Consider the following 26,451-nt stretch of genomic DNA (forward strand, 5'->3'; position numbering starts at 1 on the left):
GTTGACTGTCCCACTTCCAGAAAAAAAAAACTGACTCACGAACAAACAAAATGGCGTCTAGGACATCACAAACATGTTTAGACAAGGTTCTTTACAAAATGGTCGTCTGAGGTGTTTGATAGAAAAACATATTGGGGAAATAGAAACAGGGGTGGCAATGGCTAGTAACTCCATTTATTATCAAACATATCCAAACCAAAAAAATAACCAACAGTCATAACCAACAACCAAAAATCATAACAAACAATCATAACCAACAAACATAACCCTCAGCCAACAACCAAAAATCATAAAACAAACAACAAACATAACCAACAATCATAACCAACAACCAACAAACATAACCAACAATCATAACAAAAAACAACAATCATAACCAACAATCACCAAAAAAACATAACCATCAACCAACAAACATAACCAACAAACAAAACCAGCAATCATAACCAATAACCATAACCATCAACCAACAGTCATAACCAACAATGATAACCAACAAACAGAACCAACAATCATAGACAACAACCAAGAATTTTAACCAACAAAGATAACCAACTACCATCAAACAACAAATATAACCAACAAACCACATAACCATCAACAACCACCAACAACAACAATCAAGAACAACAACAACCATCAAACACAAACAACACCAACAGTAATAACCAACAACCAACAACCACATAACTAACAATCATAACGAGAACAACCATAACCAACGATCATTAATCATATCAAAAACCATAACCAAAAAAGATTAATCATGGCCAGCAACCAGGAAGCAACAAAAATAACCATTAATCAGAACCAACAAAAATAACCAACAATCATAACCAATCACCAACAACTATTAATCAAAACCAACAAACATAACCAAAAATCAAAACTAACAGCCATTAATCATAAACAACAAACATAACCAATAATCATAACCCATAACCAACAATCATAACCAACAAACCTAACCAACAAACATAACCAACAATCATAACCAACAACCAACAATAAGATCCAATTTTAAATTCCCTACGGCTGTCGTGACGTCAGAGGGCTGCCATCAGAGTCCTGGGAGGGCTGTCGTAAGAATCTTGCCTAGAATCAGGGCTCCCATAGGAATCTTGCCAGGGACTCTCACGGGAATTTTGCCATGGGCTCTCATGGGAATCTTGCCTAGAAACGGGCCTCTCATGGGAATCTTGCCAGGGGTGTTGTGACGTCAGAGAGCTGTCGTAGGAAAAGGGATAGGGCTCTCATAGAATAGACTATGCTCATACTACTTAATCTTCAGTAGTCGTGCTTGAGAAGTTGGGACCAACGGTCAACTTTCTGAAAGCTTTTGAAGAGTAACACTAAACTTAAAGAACATTATATATTTGGAATCAGCATAATAAGATGATTCTTTTGATATATTTAATGATATCAAAATTCCGTTTTTCAGAGTTTCGATTACTTATTATTGAGCCTTGTGAGTCCTTACTTACAGTTTGTTACCACCAACTGTTTGAAATATAAACTTCATTATTAATAAATCTAGATTATTACTAGAATATAACGTTATCTTCTTTGACAAACACCAAATTAAGGTTGACTTTGAACTAAATAGATTCTTTTAGTTTCTTTAATATTCTTTTTAAGCAATTGGGTAGAAGTAAATTTATCCATGAGATTTTTGTGAGCACCCCAGATCTATCAACACAAACGGAGTGAATTTAGATATCTCAGTGCGATACTTGTCAATGCAGTACTCTTTTTTTCCTGATTGTTATTATTGTGAAAAATTTCTGATTGGGAGAATAAATTTTGATTAGGCTAATATGGCCGTAATTTTCTTAGGCCATGTTTGAATTTGAATTGAACTACTCAAATAGTAAGTTATTGAGGAACTGGAAGTATATCGAAATAAGTACAGAAAGATACTGTAGAAGACTTTTTTGAAAATTCAATAGAAGGTAATTTTCAGGATCTTTCAGGTAGTTTTCAGGCTTTTTTAAAAATTTGAATGGGCTTAATATGGCTTTTAAATATCAAAAATATATTAGAGAAAAAGAGCCGATATGCGAATAAATCAGAGCAAAATAAACACTTCATAACGCAGAGTATCGCAAGCAATGCCTTGTTCACACCTTGATCACACCTATCACACCTTCACATCTTGATCACCTTGATCACAATATCACACCTTGAAATCATCATGCGTAGTTTTTGAATGTGTGTTTTTTTTTCAAAGTAAGCTTTGGTGAATAATAAGTCAAAGGTACTCCATTGTGTCCACTGGAGATATTGACAATAGGTGTTTTGAAGAAATAACTAGGGTGTTTTGAGGAAAAACATTTGAATTTTTATCGTAAATTATAAAATTAGTTTTAGATAAATCAAGGGAATAAAATTTAATAAATACCAATCAAGAATATTAGAAAATGCAGTATCCAGTTTCATAACCAGCTCCTCAAAATTCTTCAAGATTCCCGCAGGATAATATAGGTTTACTTTGTGAAGAATGACTTTTGACTGAAAAAATTTATTGGAAATAAAAACACGGATCATTTTAAGAAAAAATTCAGTTTTAATTAAATTACTCTGTAGGTTAATCGTATAAAACCTTCAATTTCCTATAGAATTATTTACTTTTTAATCGAGTCGCTAGTCGCTACACTGACAATGTTATTAGTAGTTTTCACTCCCTGTCTTTCTATGGAAAATTACCGAAAATCCAGCTGTTAGTTTTGCCTCTGCATAGTACTATATTTCTTTTACCTCTGTATTTCTACATATTACTGGGTATAGTAAGTATGTACACTCAAATAGCACACACTCAATGATTAAGCGGAAGGAGACGGGTTTGGTTGAAAGATATAACATCACGTAACTGCGCAAACGATTTGACCCGATTTACCCCACCTTAAAGAAATAAAAACAGAAAACAAATAGCATCCAATATTAAAGGTAATTTAAATACCTGTTCAAAATAACTGAAAAGAGGAAAAAAAACAAAGAAAACTAAAATCAAAGTTAGAAAATATCAGTTTAAATGTAATCAAACCACTCTCTCAAAAGAAAAAAAGTTAAGAAAAATGAAAACAGAAAAAAGAAAACAAGAAAATAATAAGGAAAAACAGAAAAGAAAAAACATAATTTAGAATGCTTTGTAATTTACTTTTAACCTGAGGCAGGTGTTTAACCTACTCCTCCCCCTCTAACTGAATATATAAAAAATCTTGGACATCATTAGTGTATAGAAATTTTGCTCATTTTGTTTTACTTACGCTGACTAATACAGTTATTTGAATTGAAGGATTGTGGCAGCTTGATTTTGACTCTAATCCCACTATTTTAGTTTACCTTTTTATCTCTAATTGTTTTTCTATGGAAACAGAATGTATCTAGCTCTTGTAAAAGAACGATTCTAACTTGAAAGGATTGGGAAAATAATGGCTTTATGCCAGTAGATTAAATAAAATAAACAAGTTTTTTTTAACTGAAAGCAAGGAGCGACATTAAAACTTAAAACGAACAGAAATTATTCCGTATATGAAAGGGGCCGTCCCCTCTTCAACGCCTCGCTCTTTACGCTAAAGTTAGACTTTTTCTCACAACTCTATTTTTTAAGACAATATAAAAAATTTAGCGTAAAAAGCGAGGCGTTGAGGAGGGGACAGCCCCTTTCATATACGGAATAGTTTCTGTTCGTTCTAAGTTTTAATGTTGCTCCTTGCTTTCATTTAAAAAATCTTTTTTTTTAATTTAATTTTGAAAGTTTTTAAATTAATACAGATCTTGATCTCGGCTCACTGTACATGAATATTCAAAACGAAATTTGTATACCAAATTTATTTTTATTTGGTCAAATGACTTTCTCGAAAGTCGCTTAATTGTATTTATAGACGTTTTTATTATTAAAATTATACGTGACTTACTAATCAATTTAAGTAACGAAATTCTATTTTCATATATTTTTAATACGTATATAAAAGGGGCTCGCCCCCTAGTTAATACTTCGCTCTTTACGCTAAAGTTCGAATTTTGTTCCAATTCTTTAAAAATGACCTCTTAATCACAAAGGCCGTTAATTAGAATAAATAGCTCTATTGAAAGTACTAAAAAATCTTTGGCGTAAAGAGTGAGGTATTGACTAGGGGGTGAACCTAAATCATATATGTAATAATTTCTGTTCGTTTTAAGTTTTAATGTTACTCCTTACTTTCAGTTGAAAAAACTGTTTTTTATGCTATTTCTGATCGTTTTTTAAAATAATGCTGGGAAATCCGGCGTCCCCTTCATAGCAATGTCCCTTCCCCCATGAAACCTTCCTCCATGGAAAGATCCTCCCACGTAACCCCATACCACCCCCTACTACCAGAAAAAATCCCCCATGGAAGCGTCTGTATACTTCCCAATAACCAATACTATAGGCCTATGTAAACATAGGGTAAAGCTCATAACTTTCACCCCTTCCCCCGGGGACTGTGGGGGATCAAGTCATCCTAAAAGACATAGTTGCTATATTTTCGACCATGCTGAACAAAATGGAAATCTCAAAATTTTGATTGGGTGACTTTGGGAAAAAATGAAAGTGGGAGGGGGCCTAGTTGCCCTCCATTTTTTTTGGTCAGTTAAAAAACACATTAGAACTTTTAATTTCCGTTCCAATGAGCCCTCTCACAATATTTTAGGACCACTGGGTCTGTACGATCACCCCTGGGAAAAAAAAACAAGAAACAAATAAACACGCATCCGTGACCTTTCTTCTGGCAAAAAATACATAATTCCACATTTTTGCAGATAGGAGCTTGAAACCTCCACAGTAGGGTTTTCTGATACGCTAAATCTGATGGTGTGATTTTCATTAAGGTTCTATATCTTTTAGGGGGTGTTTCCTCCTTTTTCGAAAATCATGCAAATTTTCACAGGCGCTTAACTTTTGATGGGTAGGACTAAAGTTGATGAAACTTATATATTTGAAATCAGCATAAAAATCTGATTCTTCTGATTTCTCTATTGGTTTCAAAATTTTATTTTTTAGAGTTTCGGTTACTATTGAGCCGGGTCGCTCCTTACTTATAGTTCGTTACCAAGAACTGTTTGATTCTGAACTGAAGTAGAACCGTTGCAAAGTGCTGAATCGAAACAAAAAGTGTGTATTTGACAGATTAAGTTTAAATTATTTATTTTATTAATGTATTTAATGTACCAAAATACAAAAACAAGCCAAAGATAAATACTGCTTCAGTATCTATTTCCTGGGTTTGAACATACATGAACATACTGAGTACCTAGTATGTACTATTCTGATATTTCAAACAGTTCGTGATAACGAGCTGTAAGTAAAGCTCAATAGTAATCGAAACTTTAAAAACCGTAATTTTTATTCCAATAGATATATCAAAAGAATCGGCTTATTATGCTGATTTCAAATATATAAGTTTCATTCAGTTTAGCTAAACAAATTAACGGCTACGAACCTGAGAATATTTGGCTGATTTTCAAAAAAGGGGAAACCACTCTCTGAAAGCAGCAAAATCTTAATGAAAATCACAGCATCAGATTCAGCAAATCAGAAAACCCCACTGTAGAGTTTTAAAGCTCCTATCTGCCAAAATGTGGAATTTTGTATTTTTTGCCAGAAGAAAGAACACGGATGTTTTTTTTTTCAGGGGTGATCATACCAACACAGTGGTCCTAGAATATAGAAAAAGAGCTTATTTGAACGGAAATTGAAATTTCTAGTGCCTTTTTAAGAGATCCTAAAGCTTAAAGGGCAATAAGGCCCCCTCCCCTGCCACTTTTTTCTCCAAAATCGTCCAATTAAAATTTTGAGATAGCCATTTTGTTCATCATATTTGAAAAGTCCAATAACAATGCTTTTGGATATAACATGACCCCTCCCCCATAGCCTCAGGGGAAAGGTATACATTTGCCCATTGTTTACGCATAGTATTTGTTATTGGGACGCATGTACACGTTTTAGGGTGGGGGACGAATTTTCTGCAGGGACTTTTTCCACATGGGAATTTCCTGTGGGGAGGGAAGTTTCCAGGGGGTGAACTTGTCAGGAAAAATTATAAATTGAGGGAATGCTTTCTCTTTTACACCTCAATTTTACGCGTGGAGTTGTTAAGGGTAATTGCCCTGAGTAAATTTTCACCAGGATTGAATTGTCTAGAGGATATTTCCTTGGGAAAGGTATTTTTCTGTGGAGGTAGGGCCAGATTTCCTGGGACTGTTTAAACAACGAACAGAAATTAAGTATAAAACAAGTTTTTCAACTAAAAATAAGGAGCAACATTAAAAATTAGAATGAACAGAAATTATTACGTATATGAGTGGGGTTGTCTCCTCCTCAACACTACTCTCTTTATGTTTTTTTTTTTATTTTATTCCAGTTCTTTAATAACGACTCCTAAAACACAAAGATCGTTTAATTAAAACAATAAGAAGCTTTTTTAAAAGTACTAAGAAACTTTAGCGTAAAGAGTAAGGTACTGAGGAGGAGGCAACCCCCATTCATATGCATTATAATGTTGGTCGTTTTAAGCTTTAATGTTGCTCCTTACTTTCAGTGGAAAAAATTTACTATTTTTTTTAATAACAGACCAAACAGAGAGAAAAAAAAACTGAAAAGAGAGCTGTTTCTCAGGTTATGCTCAATTAGCAGAATTTTTGCCAAATTAAGTAATTTCAAGTAAGAGGTAACACAGTGTCTACCAATTCAAAAGGCCATTTTCCTTCCATGTATTATCTATTTTTTCCACCAAGCCATTTCGTATAGAAAAGGTGGTAATGAATACTTAAATAGGGGCCAATTTTTGGGGAACTGAAATTTCTAGGCTTCTTTTCAACAGTTGAAAGTGATATAAACACATCTAGCTCCATCCTGTGGCTTTTTCTGCTGCCCAAACCCCAGGGACCCCCCTCCCCTGATATCGGACACAATTTTCTAGATGATAAGAATTCTTATGATGGCCAAAAATTGGAAATTGTAAATTGTTTTGTTCAAAATACTTGAAAGTACTATGAATATACCTTTGGGGATATTTCCCAAAATATTTACCCCAAGGCCAATGAAGCAAGAGTCATAAATCATATCAGTTGGCAATTGTTTACAAAAGATTTTATAGTTGAAAGGGATGAGGGGGTTGTTAAATTTTAGGTCTCTCGTTGGCTAAAAACTCTCAGGAATCACAAGTTATGTTGAGAGGGAATGGGTTTTAGCGGTCCAGAAATTGGCTAATAAGACATTTATCACTGATCAATTTGAAACTCAGAGCCGTAAGTCCCTTGGCTTGGAGGAACCTAGCGTACAAAATATATTTTCTACAGTTTTTTTTTTTTATTATAAAATGGAATAATAAAAAAATTTAGAGACTTCTAGGAATTAATATCGTTGTATATTAAACAATCCGTCTACTGTAACTAGTTGCTGCCATTAATATGATAGTTAGGGCAATTTCTTAGGTTTAAGCTTAATCTGTGATTTAAAAAAAATAAAATCCACACTGTTAATAACACATGTCTTTTTATGGTACTTGTGTAGAATCCGGTAAGTACAAGAGAAGTGAGGTTTCGTTAATGCTAATGCAATAAAATAGAATAGGATAAAAATAAATAATTTGTGAACAAAATCGGGCTATATAATTGCACATTACGGGGGGGGGGGGGTAAATCATAGTATATATTAAATACGTACCCTAACCTAACCTAGTTACCTTTTATTCCCCCTGAAACCCCAAAAAACTAAAGTTTAAACATAATTCCCAGACTGAACAATATCTTAAAAGCCAGTGGAAACCCAGCGGAAACCCGGTGGAAACCTTTTTTTTTATTGGAGCTTTAAAATTCTATAGACGGTTCTTCTCGTGTACCTACCGGATTCTCCACAAGTACCCTTTTTATATATAACCAAAATAACATTAAAGCTGCTTAGAAAGTTCGAAAGTGAATGGAAGATTGGCACCACTCATATGTTCAAACTTTGATTAACGTTGTGGTCTTTTTTTTGTTGTTTGGGCGTTGTGGCAAATTAAAAACACCGTGCTTAAAATACAAACCTTTTTTTATAAAGCATAAACGAGGCTCTAGCCTTTAGAAGCTTTAGTGGATCAAAATCCATACTCTGGTTTTAGATGGTTACTTTTGTTTTTAGTTTGACTTGATTATTGATTTTCTTATTTGTTCATTTTGAATGTCGTATGTTCTTCAACAGTAAATTCTGTTCTTTTTAAGTTTGAATCATTACCCCCTTATTTTATGTTCTTCTTTGATTTTGATAAGACTATTTACTTTTTCATAAGCAATTTAATGTTTGTAGTTTCTGCGCTGGTTTTTTCGCAATTATACATATGTAAATATCCTAACCTGCTTTATTTTCAACTGTAAAAAATAATATAATCAATCAATTAATTTAAGGGAAACAGAGAAAAACTCACAAAACCCTAGACCCCCACATGCCTGTGAGAGTGGGAGACTAAACATAACATCAAGGAGGCACACTTGTGCCTCTATAAAGAGGCGACCAACCACAATGTTAAGCGATTTCAGGTCCTAGAGGTCGCAGAGAGACGGCGGTAATTGCATTTTGTAGCCCAAGCTCAAACTAAGAAACTTGCAAAGTTTCATCCTCCTCCGACTTTATCTTCATGGGGTAAACTGGGCCGGAAGTTTCAACCCTCCCACCACAGCCCCCCTTTAACGTTGTCCGATTGGGCTGAAATTTAGAGGTTAAGCATTCCGAAACCCGGGAGCTTATCCTCGAAATTTCAGCTCAATCCGATCACTCCTTCCCTGTTTTCAAAAAACCAAATATAGCCACTTAAAATTCATCATTTTTTTTTCTTAGCCACGCCTACAGGCCACAGTTGGCAACTGATCTGGGTGAATGAGGACTCATTCGCAGCAGAATTCGACCTGTTAGGGCCTTTTGATATTTTCAGACCGAAAAAATTATCCCCCGAATTTACATTTACGAAAAACCTCGTTTTCCTATAATAGCCCATGTTAATTTTTCCCACCACAACCCCCCTTTAACGTTGTCTGATCGGGCTGAAATTTAGAGGATAAGTTTTCCTGGGGCCTGGGAGCTTATCCTCGAAATTTCAGCTCAATCTGATTCCCTGTTTTCCAAAAACCAAATATCAAGTTTCGTGGGAATATGCTTGCGTCGAAAATTGCTTCCATTTACTAAAAAACAATGACACTTGTGTCTGTTTAGTCCATCGGTTGATACTCCAGACTGTCAGGCGGAAAACCCGGGTTCGATTCACCGTCAGAGCGAATTTTTTATATACCGAATTTACAGTTTAAAAAAGAAACTCAGTTTCTTTTTTAAATAACTCCTGACACGATCAGCAAACAGTTAGTCAAGCAATAATAAGTAATAAACTGTACAAAAACGTGCAGAAATTATTTGAAAAAAACTACGTTTTCTAAAGAGTTAAAGAGGCTGAGTTACAAGGTCGAACCTTAAAACGTACAGGGATGAGGAGGCACAGTTGGGGGGCTGCCGCCCCCACCCAGACCCCCCACTTTCGCAGCCTTTAAATAAAAAAAGAAAGTTTTTTTAAACTGAAAGTAAGGAGCGACATTAAATCTTAAAACGAACAGAAATTATTCCGTATATGAAAGGGTCTGTGCCCTCCTCAACGCCTCGCTCTTTACGCTAAAGTTTTTATTGTTTAAAAAAAAGAGTTGTGAGAAAGTCAAACTTTAGCGTAAAGAGCGAGGCGTTGAGGAGGGCACAGCCCCTTTCATATACGGAATAATTTCTGTTCGTTTTAAGATTTAATGTCGCTCCTTACTTTCAGTTTAAAAAAACTTTCTTTTTTTATTTAAAGGCTGGGAAAGTGGGGCGTGTGGGGGGTGGTAGCCCCCTAACTGTGCCTCCTAATCCCGGTACGTTTTAAGGTTCGACCTTGTAACTCAGCCTCTTTAACTTTTTAGAAAACGTAGTTTTTTTCAAATAATCAAATAAAAGAACCATAAATAATAGCAGGATATCAAATCAAAGGCTTTGATGATTTCTCATGAAATCAAAGGCTTAAAGTTGAAATTCCGAGGTCCATATATTATTTTGAAGGTTTTGAAGGATTCGTTGTTTCTAGTCCAATACTTGTCTGGCTCTTATTTAAGGAGAACTGTTAATGCTCGTTTGGTGAAACCGCTTAAGGATACAGAAACCTTCTTGCGTTTTAACCTGGTGTTCAGACAAGAAATTGAGAAAATAAAGGACCATAATAACATTAATGAGAGTAAGGGAAAGGAGAAAAAGATTGTTGAGGCTAAGGTTACCCACAGCTATAGTTTACGGAAAAAACCAGTGCTTGCAACACTATTGTGACAATCTGAGTCCCAACTTCCTCTAGTTGATTCTATCCAAACATCTAATTCTGCAACAGAGACCAGTTTAGAAGCGAGAGAAGATGAACTGGATCTAAGAACATTGGAAACTGAAATAAATTTCACGGTGTCTGAATCCGAGATGTAACTCAAGAGTTCGAAAAAAAATTCTGAACAACCAGAAATTAATTTGCTACAGATACCAATTATTCAGCAGCTTGATGAACCAATTATGACTCAATTGAGGTTAGAGCAGAGAAATATAGGTCGTTTCGAAGTTAGGGAGCCAATTGCCGTAGGACCTTCTAGACCTAGAAAGGTAAGTAGACCAATGAAGTCAAGAGGATTTTACAAAGAATATTAGGAAATATAATTTGGTAGAGATAGTGATGGGATTTTTCTGCAGATTTTTTTTTATAGAATGGAACATTGTAATTTCTTCATTTTTTTTTGTCAGTTGGAATCTATGTTTTTTTTTTTGGAAGGGTATATTTGGAAGTTGATTTTGGGATTTGCTGAAAGCTCATCAGCTGAGAGTTAGAAAAGAAAAAAAACAAAAAAACAATTGAATTGTGAAATAAAAGAAAGGATAAATGCCTTGACTTTGTTCCTTGGAATATTTTAAAATCTTCATTTTTTTTTAAATATATGAATGGTTGTCTTCATTTACTGGCATTTATTATAATGGTTTTTTTTTCTTTAATGTCGATTTACTTGTTTAATCTGTACTCTGTATTTATTAATTAGGTGTAGGGAATGCGAGTTTTCTGCGAACACGATTGCAAGCATGACTCAAGACAGTGCCACTTTATCTAAATTAATTAAAAAAACTTTTTCCACAAAATTAGTTTTTCAAAGAAAAGTAAAGAACTCCATTAAACAAAAATGAGCAAAAATAAAATAAAAAAATCTACCAAGCTCGAAACTACCACAAATCAGCATCAATAAATAAATGAAACCCAAAACGAACAGAAATTACAATAATTAACCGAGTCAAACTCAGAACGAGCAGAAATTAACATAAGCTGGGCGCAAAACATTTATTCCTTCCCAAGGCCAGAACAAAATTTGCACTTTACTGAAAAAAATATAAGTGTTTTTACTTTTATAACTCTAATAAATCAAATAATATTAACATTGTGATTACTAAATATCAGTATATGTATATTAAACTGACAATGCACATTCATTTGTATTTTCTCAGTAAAGTGCAAAATTTTTTTCTGGCCTTGGGAAGGCATAGGGGTTTTGCGCCCAACTAATGTTAATTTCTGCTCGTTTTGAGTTTGACTCGGTTAATTATAGTAATTTCTGTTCGTTTTGGGTTTATTTATTTATCGATGCTGATTTGTGGTAGTTTCACGGTTGGTAGATTATTTAATTTTATTTTTGCTCATTTTTTGTTTAATGGAGTTTTACTTTTATTTGAAAAACTTATTTTGCGGGAAACGTTTTTTTAATTAATTTCTGTTCGTTTTACATTGACAGAGTCTTTAAATGAAAAAAGAAAATAATACTTCAGATCTTTTTGTTTTTTTTAAGACTTTATAGTTTGGCCTCCTATTTATATGCTGGAAAAAAATTTTCAGCAGTTTTTAACAGCATCCACCCTTTTAAAAATCAGGACACAAATAATACTTTTTAACATAGTTTCATACCTCCTCTAGTTGGCCTGAAATGGAAAACTTGATACCATTCGCAAAAAAATCTGTTTACTTTCTTTGATAGCTTGGGTACACTTACACTATTTTGATTTGGCTAAATTTTAAGAGCAGAAGCCTCGAAAGTTTGATCATAATACCCGCAGTCGTTTTTTGGGATACTGCTGAGATGCCTTATTGGGAATTAGCATTATCACAGTGCATTTTGATTTAATCTTAAGACAACATTTAGTTTTTAAACATAATGGGCCAATGGGAGGGTGGGAGTGGAAGGGGGATTAGTTGTCCTCAAACCACTTTCGACTATTAAAAAAGGCATCACCTTTTTCTATCTTCCATCGAATGAGCCCCTTTCGAAGTTCCCACGAAAACTCCTTCGATACGAAGTGCCCTGGTCTAAACAACAACAACAAAAACAAATATTACTAATCACTTTCGACTATAAAAAAGGGCACTATTCTTTGAATTTCCAATCGAATTAGCCTTTTTGAAGTTTCTATGACAACGCCTTCAATAAAATCCTTATATGCCCCGAGGGTATAACCTGAAACTCGTTCTCCTAGAGCTGTTTGGAAGTTTCCCCCTAAAAAACACATGTTATATCTGGAAATTAACTAGCCTACACTGAACTAAATGTCTGTGCCAAAATTCAGGTTGGGTGTGTTTGGGCGAATGATGCGCGGGGGGGGGGGGGGGAGAGTTGCCCTCCAATCAGTTTCGACTATCAAAAAGGGCACTAGCCCTTTGAATTTCTAATCAAACGAGCCCCTTTTGAAGTTACTATGATAACGCCTTCTATAAAAACCTTATATACCCCAGGACATAACTTAAAACCCTTGCCCTGAGAGTTGTTGGGGAGTTTCCTCCTCAAAAACATATTTTCTATCTTGAAATCAATTACGCTGAACAAAATGGCTATATCAAAATTTTGATTGGATGTGTTTGTGGAAATGACGGGCGTGGGGGAGGGGCTAGTTCCCCTCCAATCACTTTCGACTATTAAGAAGGAAACTAGCCCTTTGAATTTCCAATCGAATGAGCCTGTTTTGACAACGCCTTCTTATAAATTCTACGACAACGCCTTCTTATAAATCCTTATATAAACCCAGGGCATAACTTAAAACCCTTGCCCATAGGGTAATAGGGGAGTGTCCTCTGGGGGAATATCCTCCTAAAAACATATTTTCTATCTGGAAATCAACTAGCCTACGCTGAAAAAAATGGCTATCTCAAAATTCTGATTGGATGTGTTAGGGGAAATGATGGGCGTGGGGGGCTAGTTGCCCATCAAACACTTTCAACTATAAAGAGGGCACTAGCCCTTTGAATTCCCAATCGATTGAGCCTGTTTTGAAGTTTCTAAGACAACGACTTCTATAAAAACCTTATATGCCCCCAGGGCATAACTTAAAACCTTTACACAGAGGGTTGTGGGGGAGTGTCCTCCTCAAAAACATATTTTCTAATGGGAATCAACTACACTGAACAAAATGGCTATCTAAAAATTGTGATTGGATGTATTTGGGGGACTGATGGGCGTGGGGGGGGGCTAGTTGCCCTCCAATCATTTTTAACTATTAAAAGGGCAAACGCCCTTTGAATCACCAGGCCATTGCAGTGTCCTATGCACATGCGCAAAGAGATAGTTCTAACACCATGCGGTGGTTAGAAATAGTTGAGACATTGGATGAGAATGAGTGCATGGTCAAGGCATTGACTAAACTGATTGGCACGACTAATGGTGCTATTTCTCGTTTGAGAAATACGTATTATCCAATGGTGCTTTCGGCAGAGGAACGTCTCGCTAATAAAAATCAAAAAATATGGGGGTTTTTTAAGGGAGTGTTTACATCAGAGGATACGGACACAAACGGCAAAAGTGGGGGCCGGGTCAATCTCAGCGATTATAATCACTTGTGGCAGGACATATCATCTGGGGGTAGTAATTTTAGGGGGGAAGCGCATCAAGCGTGTAATTTAAATGTTAGCCAGCAGTTTTTTATCCCTGTTTTTATTCACAACTCTAATTATGACTTAAAATTTATTTTACCGGCACTGGCACGTATGCATAGGGAGGGAGGGGGAGTAGATTGTCCATGGGTAAATAATTCTTTTATCTACAACATCATTCCCAAATCGGCCGAGAAGTTATTGCTTCTCGAACTGAAATGGCAGGCAGTGGATAATGGGCGTACGTGCTGGAATAAAATCAGGTTTTTAGATTCTTTTAGTTTTTTTCCCAAGTCCTTAAGTCAACTAATTCAAGTGCAGAAAAGCGACAATTTTGATAGCTTTCCCTTGCTTAAACAGCACTTTCCAGACAGTGAAATGTATGACCTGTTGACCAGCAAAGGTATATACACATACGATTATTACTGTTCTGGCGTTCGCTTAAGCGAGGTGAAACTACCTCCAATTGAAGCTTTTCACAATTCACTGACCAACAGTGAATTCACAGCCGAGGATTATGAGTTTGCCGAGAAGATGTGGTCCAAGGGGGATTGTAAAAATGAGTGGGATTATTGTAGACTGTACTTGGCCAGTGAAGTTCTTACTCTGTTGGATATAGTCTGTAAGAACACAGACCAGATCTATTCAGAGTTCGGGTTAGATATAGGCTATTATTTTTCTACACCCCATTTAGTGATGGATTTAATTTTAAAAATTAGCAGGGAGGAAATAGGCCTAATCACCGATGTAGATCAACACCTTTTTGTAGAGCATTCAATGAGGGGAGGGTATGTTTTTCATGGGGATCGCGTCTTATCAACCAATCCGAGCGGACAAAGCACCGGTGCAAAGTCAAATGCAGTGTTCTTGGACATGAGCTCGTTATACCCCTCGGCAATGTCCCACTACTCTTTGCCGTGTGGGAACTATCAATGGCTTGAGAATCTTTGTGAGTTCCCTGACATTACCACCGTCGAGGACAACGGGTCCCACATTTAAATTCACTGTAATGTTCAACTGTGCTAGTTCATATTCCAAGTGTTTTCTGTTTTTGTTGTACAAAAAGTGTTGTATAGAAAAGTGTTGTTGTATAGAAAAGTGTTTTTTTTTTGTACAGAAATGTGTTTAAAGACAATAAGTGCTGTTGATGGACAGATAAGTGCTGATGATGGACAAAAGTGTTTTTTTATAGAGTGTTATCATTGCCGTGCAGTTCATGTTGAACAAATAGAGTTTTTATGTTGATCATGAAATTTTGTCAACTGTTCTTGTTGAAAAAGTGTTATTTTTATCGGTGCAGTTCATGTTGAACAAATATTTGTTTTGATGTTGTCGAAATAAATGCCATGAAATATTGTTTTTTTGATGTTCTTGAATAGATAGATCTATGGGGAAAATTACTACTTATTCATTGAGCACATATGATTTACAGTTAGTTGTAGTCCGACTGTTGTCAACAGCAGCAGCATGTATCAATTTAACAACACTTTTAGCTAAAATAATTCAAAATTGCGATAAAATGTTTTTGGAAAAGCCGAAAAAATCTACTATTGCTATAGTATTTGGCAGGAGTCCTATGATAAAATAAAAGCTATTGCCACAACCATACCAATGCAATTCATACGGGGACTTGATGTTTTCAGCATTATTGAATCGAACTCGTGGCTGATTATTGATGATCTGGTTGAATCCATTGAACAGTTCTCGCAGGAAATGCTACAACTGTTCACCGTTCGCTCTCATCATGAACACATTTCCATAACCCTAGTTTTACCCAATCTGTTTCATCAGAGCAAATGTATGCGAACCCTTTCTTTGAATTGCACCGTCTATATTATCTATCGAGTTGTGCGTGTTTCTATCTCACGCATAACTCTCAATAATCAGATATAACCCCGCGCCCCAAAAATTATGTTGTAGGCGTACACTCAGGCGACTAGCAAGCCCTACGGTTACATTTTGCTGGATCTTAATCAGAGCACGCCCGAGGATCTACGTGTAGTCACCGACATTTTCAACAATGAAATTACAGTATATCTTCCGGTGAACAGTAGAAAAGACAATTAGTTGCCATTATGACACTGAAGAAACTACACGAACAACGGCATTTATTTTCCGTTTTAAGCACTTCAAAACCTCCGCTTAGGAAAGCAATACTCAAACATGATGTCGACAATGATTTCATTAATCTAAAATCTGAACTTTTTATAAATTCAACTGAGGGCAATGTTCAACTGCCAAAAGGTGTTAGACAACAGACAAAGCAACATCGTTCCACTGTACGCGCCTTGGATTTAAAAAAGGAGGGAGAAAAATTTAAGCGAAAATGACTCCTTAAGGCGGGTGGTAGCTTTTTCACACTTTCACTGCCGTTAATTGCAGGACATGTAAACTGTTTTTTCTAGATAATGTCTAAGCCATATAAATTGACACCATTTGAACTTGTCCTCTCGCCCGTCGAAAATTTTGAAGACAATCTAAGCAAATTCATTAATGATGAGAATATTGCCGATGACAAAAAACTGCTTTTACCTCAAGATGCATTGCGACGTGTGGACAAACATAAACCTTATCGTGAGAGACCTGTCGCCGCCGCCACTAAACAGGAAACATCTCAAGATTCTGCACAATCAAAGGAGAAGGAATTGAATTCGATTGTATTGAAAATTGGAAACCTATTGCCACTGTCCTATCGAGAACAGAGTAAAAGAGTATTATCTTATCTCGTGTTGGAAACTGGCGATCAAGTTCAAGTTGATAGCACAGGGAAACGAATTATAATTCAGGGGAAAAGTTATAATCTAGTTGATTTAATTTTTGATATGGTGACGAATCGTAAAGGAATTTTATCCTTTGACGATAATCTATACACCTTTCTGTGTGTATCAAACTTTCCCAAAAGTCTTATTGGCAATAAGCAAATTCTAAAGAAACTAAGAGAATATAGTCCTCCAACAACACCATTTAAAAAAGAAGAAGATTCAGTATTTGAAGATACTATCAGCACCACTGATTTTACAACACCTGTGGCTGCTAGTCAAAAGCGAAAACAAATTGATTCACCCACCAGTGTGCAAAAAGGGAGTGGACATTACACTACATGTTTACGCACAAAATGGATGAAGTTCTGAAAGGTGTCTATGAAAATATTGGTGAGGCGGGGAGTTTAAGTTCTCCCAAAACGCTTTCTAAAGTTGTCTCCGGCACCGCCACATTGAAAAAAGCAAAAGAGTATCTAGAGAATGAATCGAGTTACACACTGCATCGAAATCACAGGCTTCGCAGCAAACAATATCGACAAACTAAAGCCTTTTTCCCTCTGCATATAATGCAAATGGATCTTTTAACTTTAGACGCAGTTCAACGGCGTCACAATGCACCCTACAAATATATTCTGATGGCAATCAGTGTCTTTAGTCGCTATGCCTATGCCATTCCACTGCAGTCAAAGAGAGGTATTGAAGTTGCTAAGGGCATTGATAGTATTCTTTAACTTAATTCGCTGCTATATTTATAGTCGGATCTCGTTAGTTTATTTGTAACACTTTCGTAGAAACGAGTACTAAAGTTCTTAAATACAGTTCTATCCCAGCTAGACTTCCCATTAATTTGCGAAAGGGCTTAATGATGGACATGAACTAGTGGACTTCCAAGCTCAAGAAATGTCGGCCTAAAAAATACACTTGTAGTGATTTCTGATCTAGATAAAATCATGTTGATCTATAAGCAACGATCACATCGATCTCTGTCCAACTCTAGCCCTCGGGATGTTCAATACAGTGAAAATACATTTTATGCTTTTCTAAAGCAATACTCCAAGGGTGAAAATGAGAAGAAAAAGAAGAAGAAATTCAATGTTGGTGATACTGTTCGAATTAATAGAACCACCAATATTTTTGAAAAGGGGAATTATTTATGGAGCACTGAACTTTTTAAAGTGTCCAAAATCCTAGACACCATACCCATAGCATATCAACTGTGAGACACCAAAGATGATGAAATTCTCGGCGTTTTTTATGAATATGAACTGCAAAAAGTTAGAAATACTAGTGAAATTTATAAAATTGAAAAGATATTAAAGAGACGTACTCGTAGGGGTAAGAAACAGTTGCTTGTTCGCTGGCTAGGATACAACTCAGATTTTGATTCTTGGGTCAGTGCTGAAGATATTAACAATGCCTAATTATTTTTATGTGACTTTTATGGCCAATGTTTCTGATCCTCTCTACAATGACTTGAATAAGTGATTTTTGAACGAAACTCTCCCCAACCATCAAATTCGACGACGGAAAGTATGAAGTGGCTCTTGTCGACTGTATTCTCAAAAATACCTATGATATCCTGAGAAAGGATCGTAAATATGAAATAAAAATTAGACCCTATTATTGGCCGCCACCACCCTCAGGTGATCAAGAACAAATTAAAAAAATCAATTGGTTGGATTATCCATATATTGAATTACCCTACGAGGAACTCACCTGTATGAACAATTTATGTCGTTCTATTAATAAAAGAATTTCCACTCGTAAAAAAGGAGCTTTTCATTTCAACTATTCAAAGGAGGAGGGCAATATCTACATTTGTTCACCTATTTCCGATGAAAAAGTTACTCTCAATGATAACCTAAAGGATGTTCTTGGCTTTAAGCTCAATATAATCAATGGTAAAAGTGCCGGAAACACTAATTTCATTTTTGCTGACTATCAGCCTGCATTCTCCACAGACACTTGCATATTTCTCTACGCATCGTTTGTGGAAACGTCACGGGTCGGTAATTCAAATGTTCCCCTCCTACGAGTTCTTGAACGAAAAACCAATCAAGAACATATTCATCACTACAATATAAAGCATCTTCAGTATATCCCCGTAAACACTTCCTATTTGGAACTCTCTCAGTTAACACTAAGAACCGAATTGGGTGATCCCATAGCAATTTCAAAAGGTTTGGCTGTGATTACATGCCATTTTCGACCCATCGTTCAACAGCAAGATGTCTAATAAAAAAGTGGTATTCACTTGTCCTGATATTGACTGCTCTGTTAATACTCTTGGCCCAAGGCAACAGGGCAATGGAAAGGACTATTACAAGGGTCGCTGACCAATGTCTGGTTATGGTCTTGGGAGCTGGTTTGCTAAGCTGTTTCTCTCTTCATTACCACTGGCTAGAAAATATCTTGTACCGGCTGCGACAGATTTTGCATCCTCTACACTATACGATTGGGGCTCTGGTAAGGATTTAAAAAAAAGTGCTACGGAAAATCTTAGGTCCAGTCCGCGAACCCTTGGCGAGAAATTAAAACAAAATGGTAAAGGTTTAAAAAGGTCAAGAAACAGTGCATCACTCATCAGTCTCCACTCAGGTCGGAAACGAAAGACATCCCTTTTGTCAAAGAAAAGAAGGAAAAAGCCGACACGTACTGTAAACAGAAGTCCCAGGAAGAATAAAATTGTCAGATCGAAACTAGATTTCTTCTCCTAAAATGTCCTACCTACCGCATAAGGATTCTCAACCTTTAATCATCGCCTCATTGAATCTATTCAATGCCGAAAATGTTGATGTGAGTGTCAAGCATGGATACTATGAACAATTTTATCCACTACAACCCCTCTCCGACAATATCCACTTTCAAATTTATTCCAATGAAGACTACTTCATAGATTTATCGTCCACATTTATAGATTTGCAAATGAAAGTCCGGAAATCCGATAATACAATGCCGATTCGGGCCGATGGGATATCCTATGAAAATTGTATATTACATAATTTATTTCGTCAAATTAGTGTCTACATCAATGGCACGCTGGTGAGCACAAGCAATAATCTCTCAAACTATGCAAGCTATACGCAATTCATGTTGATGACACCCAAGTCATACAAGGAATTGAGAGGCGCCTCCAATGGATATAAATATATTACTAATACTGATAGTACAGATGCACTTAAAATTGTTACAACTAGTGAATTACATCTAATTGGACAAATATGTAATGAAATATTTAATATATCCCAATGGCTGCCGCCCAAGGTTAAAGTGGATATAAAACTGACGTATGCACCCTCCAATTTCATATTGAGAAAAGATCTTGCTGCCAATCTCGATATAAGTCTCTCCCTCAACTCAGCAATATTAAATGTACGCAAACAGCAGGTTATGAGTTCTGTTGCTTTGGCCGTGGAAAAACTGAGAACCACTGGCAACAATATTAAACTACTTGTTCCTCATACAATCACCAATCAACGTCATATTGCCATGGGGTCATGTACCTTCACCGATTCATCCTTTACCAATGGCAAAATCCCATCAAAAATGGCTTTGACTTTTGTAAAAAGCGCCAGTGCAATAGGATCATGGACTGAATGTCCACATAAGTTCGAGATGTTTGGACTTTCATCTCTTGTGTGCAAAGTAAACGGCATCCCACTCTACAATCTATCTATCCTATAGAACATTGTGTGAGTTGACCATGCAAACCCTAGATCATGATTTGCAACAATTTGAAAATTGTATAACCGAAGATATGTTTGCTAAAACACATGGTATCATTGTATTGGATTTGTCTGGCACACAGGATATGAGTATAGTACGTACGGGGAGCGTGCGTTTAGAGTGTACATTTGCCGACCCATTGGCTGAGAGTATTGCACTAATCTCACTAAATCAATATGAAACCTATTGGGAAATCACTCCCGAAGGCAGTGTTCTACTAGACTTAGCACCATGAACACCGGTCAAATAATCAGTGTATTTAATATGGACCCCTACACGTCTCAATACAAATCCTATTGTCTGCCCTCAGACTATCTTGGAAAAATTCAAAGCGTCAGCAATACCTTGATTATTGTTAAGAGCAGTCCGTCGACTGTGCTGACGGGTCGTTGGTTGTGCATCTTTCAAATAATGAAGAATATCGAATTTTTTGATCCTCTTGGTCTACCCTAAACATTCTACACACCTCACATCAGCAACTATATTGAGAGCAGTGGGAAAACTATTATTCAAAATCGAAAGAGGGTGCAGGATCTAACGACTAAAAGCTGTGGCTTCCAATCACTACTATATTTTGTGTTCCGATGTCGCGGCTATACTTACAAGCAGTTTCTCCACATTTATAGTGACAATCCCCGTCTGAACGACTTTCTACTGGAAAATATCCTCTCAGACCTATACAGTATTGATTTCAGTGCCCTAAGAGTAAAGTGCTTAAAAAATGTTTGTGAATTTGTTTATTAATAAAATGTATATATATACAACAACTAATGCTGTCGTGAACCACTAATGCTGGTAAATCATTTGGATTCACTGTATATTGATCTTGATTGACTGCAAAGTCAGGGTCACATTTTGTGCAGGACAATGTAACTTCACTCTTGTCATATCTCTTTGTATAGTCAATGATATTATTTGCATTCATATTATGAAATTCACGAGTTTCAATCTGTCTATTTGAAGCAATATCACATACAGTGTTTTCAAGTGGTGAATCACATTCGGTAACTGCCAAATAAAAATCACTTGGTTTATAGTCATAGTAGGCAGTGTCATCACAGCGATGACGTAGAAACCAGATTTTCTTGTTAGCCCAACAGTTGAATCGTAGACCAGATTCCTCTTCCCAGAATAATTTAAATCCACGACGATACCAATCTCGTAGAAATAAACTAAAATCACGTTTAGGATTCTTTCCGATCATAGCGGGGTAAGTATTCTCCCACTGATCACATTTATCATTGTGACAATTGGAGCACAGGTGCCCTCTAGGGTGAGAGTCACACACCTCTTCAAGACATGAATTACATCCTTTAATTTGTACTGCATAGCCTCTATGTAATTTACAAGGATTACATAATTTACACTTTTCACTATAGTCATCTATAAGTGTACAATTCTCACATTGAGACCAACTGCCAAGTGTGTACAAGCACAATGGACATATATAGAACATTTTTTGGTTTCCGATGTGAACTCACTCACAGCTAAAACGAAACTGATCGTCCTCGCTCGATGAATTCAATGAGAGGGAAATGGGAGAGAGGAGTAACTCTGTAACGTTACCTCTTTCGAATGATGGGGGGAGCCATCTACATTGAATCCATTGGCAATGTTTTCAAAAGTATATCCACAATATGATTCTGCTTTGTTTCAATTAATATATCAATAAATTGAGTATAAGCATTTGAATCACATTTTAAAAGTTTCATACAATAGTCCAATGGGGGAGAATCAGTTTTCATTATATTGTCAAGTGTTTCCTGAGAGAATATCCTGCGTTTAAGAGATAACTCGAGAAAATCATCATCCAAAATTAAATGTTTTTCCATAAACACTAGATTTGATCTAATTCTCTCTTTCTCAAATTTATTCATTTTTCAGTCCTTTCACTCCGACTGCTGACTCTAGACTGAGCCTGATTCGTTAGCCCTAACCAGAAAAGAAAGAAAACATTTTCGATTTTGAAACAATTTTATTAAATAATTACAACATCATCAATAATACTATGCATGTACAATTAGGGATAGAGTTAATTGTCTTCAATATATTTAACCAATGCACTTAAAGCACAATGAAGTCTATTCACATGTGCTATATCCACTTTAGCGGCGAAACATAATTGATCTTCTATTTTAAATTTGCTCAAGGATATCATATATCTTGCATATACTGCATCCCATTCCAGACAAAGACGCGATCCTTTCGTAATTTCCACCGCAATGTTTGGTGCTCTTGTATTATTACCAGCAACTCCACTATCAACTTCTAATAGTGTAAACATTCCACTCATTATTACAAATATATATCCGAATGAGTAAAGTCAAAACTGTTCTTCTCACTCCTTTGAGTTCTATTCACAGACTAATAAAACTATAGCAAAAATCCTTTCCTTATATTCCCTCCGCCGCTAATATGTAAACAAGCCCTCTGATTGGCTGAGAAGGAAACACGTGATCTAACTGTTTCCGGGAAACTCATAACATTGAACAATTTTATCCACATCAACAAATACTATTTCTGGATCATAACATTCGCCTCGAGCAACAACAAGAAGAAAGTGTCATTGACCTGCCCCCATTAGACTCAGTAATCCATGAACGGGACAAAGTTTCTGTTTTTCAAATTCTCACTGACAAAATCCATAAAAACATCAAATAAATCGATCAACACACTTAACCGCCCATAAAAACAGACATAAATGTGACAAAGTTCCTGTTTTTCCAAGTGATAAAATTCCAGTTTTTTCATTCTCAGTGAGAAAACCATAAACCACGTGGTTCTGACACGACTCAATAAGGCCCTTCTACTTATATATTGAATTTCTGAAGCGTTTAGAGTTAGTTCCTGTCTTGTCTTTATGCAGTCAAGCTCTTGTATAGTATTTTCTTTGTATAATAAACACATAGTTTATAGTGAAAGAGACTCTTTTACATCCTCCACGAGAACCAATAACTGAATGATTCGGCTACGTTACCAAAACGCTTATCAAAGTAAACCCTTTGTCAGCAGAAACAAAGGTTTACATTTTAGTGGTAACCACCGCTTACACCAGCGTTATACTGGTAAGCTACAAATAATCCAATTTACAGTACACCCTACCCCAGGGTATGATATCGTGATAGTCATGGAAAGTGGCCAAAGAAAATGGCCACTTTCTTTGGCCAAGTGTAACCGCCCTGGGTCACCACTAAAAATCTCTAACTCTCTCCTTGGAGGTAACGAACCCCCCTGTCAGTATAATAATGACGGTATCTCGTAACTCTGTTCCTACCCTGTCTGGGTTCCGGGAAAATTAGTACACAGTTTGTAGAAAATACCTTACTTGTATTCTTCCAAACGGTCAGATATAACTACACAAATATGCTTCCCCAAACGGGGTCAAAATGCAGACTAACTCAAAAATAAAAATCTGTACAGCAACTGTTTATAGGGATGTACCTTCGCTTGGCCCAGCCAATCCTCTCAATCCCCATTCAAACCCCATTCTACTTTTTCTTAGCTTTATCTTTCAATGACTCAAACCAGGTTGTCCAAAATAGAATTTAGTGCAAAGCTTACTTATTGCAAAACAACTATAGCTAAGCAACGAGACTTTAAATTGTCATTGAAAATTATACTATAGGCAAATCTAAGCAAATGTAATTATTTATCTGAAAAGAAAAGAAACAGGGGTAAAACCCCAACAGAGGGGAACCGGGATTTTCCAGCATTATTTATAAAAGTGATCAGAAATTAAATAAAAAAACTAGATTTTTTCAACTGAAAGTAAGGAATAACTCTAAGACTTAAAAAAACATAAATTATTACGAATATAAGGGTTGTTGCCTCATCCTCAGTACCTTGTTCTTTACGTTAAAGTTTCTTTCAACATTAAAAAAATACATTATTTTAATTAAACGGTCCTTGTGTTTCATTGGTAATCCTGAAATTATTGTAACAAGAAGTCACAATTAAGCGTAAAGAGCGAAGTATTGAAGAGGGGACAATCCCCTCATATTCGTAATAGTTTCTGTTTGTTTTAAGTTTTAATGTTGCTCCTTAATTTTAGTTGCAATTTTTTTATTTAATTTAGTAACTAAATCTAAAATGTTATGATCGCGTCGTCTCAAGGTGCTGCCATTTTTGTGCCAGTGAATAATATGAATAGAATCTGCCGTGAAGCGAGATTTTACTATACATGAGAAAATCGAGATACCTATGTAATTGTAATTCTACGCTTAATCACCTAGTACACGTATTACCGGGTGACCGTAAATAGTTTTGAGTGAATGACGTAGTGGTTTCCTTCTGAGGTTATTCTAATGAAATATGTGTCCCCGAAAGAAGTACATTCAAATGTACTTCTTTGCTCCGTCTTCGTGTGTACGCAATACTAAATTTTTATGTTTAGCTGGCCCATACGTGGAATTGCATGGTTTACTTTGGGAAATTTCCTCCGATAATTGTGTTCAATTTAAAAATATAAATAAATTTTTATTTATTTATAAATTAAAATATAAATAAAATATAAATTGTATCTTATGCATTGTATTTCAAACAGTTCATGGTGATGAACTGTAAGTAAGGAGCGATGAGGCGCAGTAATAACCGGAACTCTAAAAAACAGAGTCTTGATAACAATATATACATCAAAAGAATCTAATGTTGGTGCGTATCCATAATATAATAAATTCATCCAGTTTAATGTTAGCCATCAAAAGTTACAATCCTGAAAAAATTTAACAAATTTCGTAAAAGCAGGAGGGAGCCTCAAAACATCAAGTAATCTTAATAAAAATCATACCATCAGATTCAGCATATTAGAGAACCATACCGTAGTGATTTTAAGCCCCTATACACAAAAATTTGGAATTTTGAACTTTTTGCCAGAAGAATGATCACGGATGCGTGTTTTTTTTTTTTAGGTTTTTTGCTTGTTTTCCCAGGGGTGATCGTATCAAATCAGTGATCCTAGAACATCGGGAGAGGGCTCATCTATTCATAAATCAAAAGTTCTACTGTCCATTTTTAGTCTCTAAGAATATTGGAGGGCACATAGCCTCCTCCCACGCCCCTTTTCGCCAAAATTCACCTGATCAAAATTTTGAAAGAGCCATTTGGTTCAGCACAGTTGAGAGATCCAGTAAGTATTTCCTTGAGGATGACTTGACCCCCATAGTCCCCGGGGAAGGGCTGCAAGCTATGAACTTTGTTCATTGTTTACATATAGCATTGCTTATTGGGAAGTATACAGGTATTTTTTGGAAGGATTTTTGTGGTTGGGGGAATTAAGTGGGAGGATCTTTCCATTGTGGAAGTTTCGTGAGGGAAGGGAATTTTCAATGAAAAAGGAGTCAGATTTCCATGTATTATTTACAAACAATCGGAAATTGAGCAATGAAAAACAAGTTTTTTCAACTGAAATTTATGGAGCAACATTTAAATTTTAAACAAACAGAAATGATTACATATATGAGGGGGTTGCCCCTTCCTCGATGCCTCACTCTTAACGCAAAAGTCTTTTTAGGACTCATGAAAAAAGCTTATTATTCTGTTAGTTATTCTTAAATAACTGGAGCAAAAAATCAAACTTTAGCTTAAAAAGTATTACGTTGAGGAAGTGGTAACCCCCTCATTTACGTGATAATTTCTGTTCATTTTAGGTTTTAATGTTGCTACTTCCATTTCAGTTGAAAAAACTTGTTTTTCTATATCTAATCACTAAATATAGTCTATAGTTATGTTTTTTTTATTATGTACTTGATACGCTGAAAATAAACAGTTTTTGTTCTTTTGAAGTTTCAATTTTACTCATTACTTGCCTTATGAAATATTTTCTCTAATAATTGTTCAAATCTAATAATCTTTGTAGGACAATTTATTTCGATTCACATTGACCTACTGGTTTCTTTCTACTTGGTTTTCTATGGTAAATGAATGGTTTTAGTTTTGAAAAAGGCAAGATTCTACCATGAGAAGATTGTAATAAATTGCTCTAGGTCAGCAGAATCACAACTGAAGTATCCCTGTTAAAAAGT

Source organism: Artemia sp. Qi Xiang Cuo, chromosome 4 (assembly GCF_049724085.1).
Source record: "Artemia sp. Qi Xiang Cuo chromosome 4, ASM4972408v1, whole genome shotgun sequence".
NCBI classification, from domain to species: domain Eukaryota; kingdom Metazoa; phylum Arthropoda; class Branchiopoda; order Anostraca; family Artemiidae; genus Artemia; species Artemia sp. Qi Xiang Cuo.